Here is a 4415-nt window from a genome sequence, read left to right as displayed (position 1 = left end):
CTGAACCTTGTTTCTGGAATTTAATCAAGAATCTTGTTCAAGCTACAAAGGCACTGTACCACTGAACCGCACCCCTGGCCCCCTTAAGCATTTTTCATACATTCCAATCAATCATCAAAACAAATCTACAAGGTCCTATAAAGATAGCGCCCCTTCTCTGAGATAAACCCCATTCACAGGTTATTGTAAGGGTAATCCCAGCATGCAGGATGCTGGGACAGAAGGATCACCAAGAGCTCCCAGCCAGCCTGGGCTTCATAGTGAATTCAAGGCCAACCTGAGCTACCTAGTAAATTCAAGGCAAGACACAGTATTAGAAAAAAAAAATTGAAGAGTCCATGTAAGGTACATAGTCCCATTCCCTGGCCCACAGCCAGCATTCTTATTTGTAATTAACTGTTTCCCAGAAAAGGAAACTCCCTGTATTCGTGATTACCATGGGCAGCAGAAGCTATGGAGAAAACAACAGAAACAAATAAACTGGAAGAACTCCCTGACTCTTTATCTCTGGTATAAAAGCACAGTAGTGATTAAAGCAGACCAATAAGAAAAATACTATAAGTAATAAAAGTAGGTAATTGAGAAACGTGACTGTGGAATATCAAAGGAATGAGAGTTGGCTAGATTTCTTCATGTTTTTCCCACACACGATAAAACTCTCAGGCTGGGAAGATAGCTCAGGGGAATAAGGGCTTCCCCGGCAAGTGCAAGGTCCTGAGTTTGATCCCTGGTACCACCAAAAATAAAATTAAAAAAAAAAAAATCCTACAGGATAAAATTCCCTCCACATCCTCCAACCCTGAAAAAAAAAAAAAAAAAGCCTCTCTGTAAAACTAAAGGACCATTTGAAGGTTTTTTCCTCTCTGACCTGAATACTACCAAAAACTTTGGGTTATTCAATCAATGACAGAAACTAACATAAAACCACTGTCCTAGACCACTGTGCTAGACCAGGTATAGTGGTACACGCCTGTAATCCCAGCACTGGCTATGAGTCCGAGCTGCATAGTGAATCCCTGTACCAAATACATAAAAAAAAAGAATCACTAGAAAAAAAAACACTGTGTCTTGGGCTCTATGCTAAGTCATTTATATATAGTATACTAATATCTTTTGCTCCCTGAACCACCAAGAGAGTGGATGTTTTCTCTGCACTGTGTATATATGTGGTAAGAGGGTGAGAACTCAGGAATGACTCTGCGCTGGTTACCAGCTCATAGGCAGCAAGGGTGGGGATTCAATCGCAGATCTGTTTTCACTTCAAAGTCAAGAATACAAGGTTGGGCTTAGTGGCATATACTGTAATCGCAGTACTCAGGAAGCTGAGGCAGGAGGATCGCCAAGAGTTTGAGGCCAGCTTGGGCTACTTAGGGAGTTCAAGGCCAGCCTGAATTGCAGAGCCAAATCACGTCTCAAAAAAACAGTCTTGAATACAAGACATGACCACTGTGTTACCTGGGAGAGGCAAACAAGGCAAAAGGATTATCCAAGGCTGAGAAATAATAATAATATGGGCTCTCTTAACTTATGTTTCTATCACCTTTCACCTTCTTTGCCTTAAACACCATCTTCCGGCTGCCCAGGGCTACGGGCTTTTTCTCAAGGACTGTCGACTATCAGAGTATATCTGCTCTGGCTTACTCTGCACATAGTGATATCGCATTCTGCATGACTGATACTCTCATGCCTCTGTTTAGCACATTTTTACATTCTGTTATGCTGCCTAAAACTACTTTTACAAAAATCTACCTATCTACCTACCTATCTATTTGGTACAGGGTCTTGCTACGCAGCTCAGACTTGTAGTGATCCTCCTGTCTCAGCTTCCCCAGTGCTGGGATTACGGGTATGTACCACCATGCCTGGTTTTGGTGGCCTAATTGGCACCTAGGGTTCCACAGTCCGCAACATGCAGTTCTGGGGCTTGAACCTAGGTCCTTGTGCTTGCCAGACTGGGGCTTAGCCTGCTGAGCTATTTCCCCAGCCCCATGATAATTTATTGAGCTGCTCCCTTCCTCTCTCTCTCCCGCCTCTCTGGTCTCCAGGTCACTTTTTCCAGTTGTAGAGCTTGTTTGCTAGCTTCAGGAAGATGGCTGGGGGAACAGTGGAGTGCACCGTGGATGAAGCTCATGAGGTGGCTGTAGCTGTCTTCCTCATGCCGCGAAACACAGCTGGCAGATCCAGCTCCTCATACAGCGCCTTCACCCTGGCTGCCTTCTCTGCGTCCTTCTGCCCATAATTCTCCTGCAAGGTCTGGTCCTACTCCGGAATATCTCGCTGCAGACACTGAACCACCAACCGGCTACATTTGTTGTCCTGGATGCTGGTGCCAATCTTTCCTGTCACACTGGGGTCCCCAGAGAGGTCAAGGAGATCATCCTGGATCTGGAAGAACTCGCCCATCACCATCAGGATCCTCCTAGCGTTGCCGTGCTCCTTCTCCCCATCAGTGCCGGCCCTGGACAGCAGCAACAGGTAGGTAGAAGGCAGCAGCAACAGGTAGGTAGAAGGAGGAGAAAGCTGTCTTGTACTTGACAATAGATTTATACCACTTTTCAGCTCATTTGCTGAGATCCACATGGGCCTGAGGGGCCCGTGATGATGTCCAGAGTCTGCCTGAGCCTGTCTGATAGGCAGTCTGCAGGAAAAGCTCAAGCAGGTGCGGGTGGTAGGGCTGCTCCTGGCAGTGGAACTTCAGCAGGTGGTATTTACAGGCTTCCAGAAAGAGCGCATCATTGACAGCATCCAAACCTATGCCCGCCTTCCGACACCAGCAGACCTGGCCCTGCCGGGTAAGGGATGAATCCATGATATCATCTGTCACCAGGAAGAAACCTGGCAGCTGTTCCACACACTGGTGCACAGTCAGTGCCCAATGCAGGCTGTCTGCGTCCTGCTTCCTGGGCTCCAGCAGCTCCTGGAGTGCTACTGCACCGTCAAACCCTGGTCGTATTTTCTTTCGATGGCAATGTACTGTAAGACCCACTTGAGCCTGGAAATGACATCTCCTATTTCTGGGTGCCCTGTATCATCTTCAGTCAGCACCCTGACAATCTGAGAGAAGTGCTGGATGAAATTCTGCATCTCTTGAGCATAAACATCGCATTTCTGCTCTCCATCCACCCTTGCAGAGGAGCAAAGTGCTCTGTTTTGGATGCTGTTCCTGCTTGGTTCCCAAAGTATTGAAATAACCAGAAGGATTAAAAATTTCAGAACCTGGAAAAGAGGTGCGTTAGATTAATTAATGGGCAATTTGTAACACCCAGCTGAGCAGAATCAGCATGGTATTGGGTGCTATTGTTGCCAATAACGTAAAAGAAGAGCTGTAGGGGAAGAGGTTGTGCTGTTGATCCTCCTGGAGAAGTGTGTGGTGCTAGTTTTTCTAATGTGAACTTGGTTGTTCTTTTTTCTTTTTTCTTTCTTTGTTTTTTTTTAACCGTCGAATGCCTTCAGACCCGGTTTGAGTTGTGGGGATCGAACCACAGCAACCTGAGCCTGACTGCTTTGTTGAAGCAGCCACTTAAAGAACTGAGCTAAGGGGCAGGCCCCCTGTTATTCTTTTTAAGAGTAGAAAAATTTATTGGGGAAAAGGAGTAAGAAGTAGAAATATGGCTGTGGAGATAGCTCAGCGGTCTAAATGCTTGCCTAGGCAAGACCTGTGCTACCCTGCCCCAGGTGCAGTGCAGGCCACCAAGGCCAGGTGTGGGAGGTGATTTTGATTTTGTAGTTATTTTTGCACACTGTATAAAGTAGTACTTGGTCTGTTTAAAGTAAGTTCTGCGCATTGTTGAGAAAAATGAATATTCTGTTGTAACAGGATGAAATATTAGATATCTATGAAGCCCATTTGTTTAAAGGTATTGTTCCCTTCTGATATTTATTAATTTTTTGTTCAGTTGATCTCTGTAAATGTGAGGTATAGTAAACTGGCCTATGCTACCAGTACCACATCCTCACCCAGGTGACACTTGTTGGGAACCAGCCCATTCCACTCTTTTCTCTACCCAACATGCCACTTGTAGAGACCTAGTCCTACAAGCTGTATCACCTTGACCCAAGAACTAATAAGGATGAAAAATGAACAACCACAGTCATTTTAGCATATGGGCAGTCGGGGGGCTTTTGTGAGCAAAGCAGCCCTGAGCATCTGGTTCATCTAACTTATGAGTAAGTTCTGCTCTGGGAAAATGGTCATATGGCCTATTTGTTTGTAAGTCTACAAAGTGAGTTTTATACATACAGAACTTTAAAATAAACATACAATGTATATTTTGCTTTGTGCTTCCTAGCAGTCCTCTCCACATCATAACTGCTTTTCCTCTTGCTTCCAGACATTATGACCTCTGATGGAGCACTGTACTTCTGTATACTATTGCACTATACAATAAGTACACAACTGTAACAATGTCTAACAG

The 4415-nt window shown here is 45.1% G+C and overlaps 1 pseudogene; it reads right to left on the bottom strand.

Moving 5' to 3' along the window:
* Positions 1-2046: 2046 nt before the first annotated feature.
* LOC101578864 overlaps positions 2047-4415 on the bottom strand; it is a 16816-nt pseudogene continuing 14447 nt past the window's right edge.

This window comes from Octodon degus, unplaced genomic scaffold (genome assembly GCF_000260255.1).
Source record: "Octodon degus isolate 3935 unplaced genomic scaffold, OctDeg1.0 scaffold00026, whole genome shotgun sequence".
In the NCBI taxonomy this organism is placed as follows: Eukaryota; Metazoa; Chordata; class Mammalia; order Rodentia; family Octodontidae; genus Octodon; species Octodon degus.
This window is presented reverse-complemented; position numbering and strand designations above follow the sequence as displayed.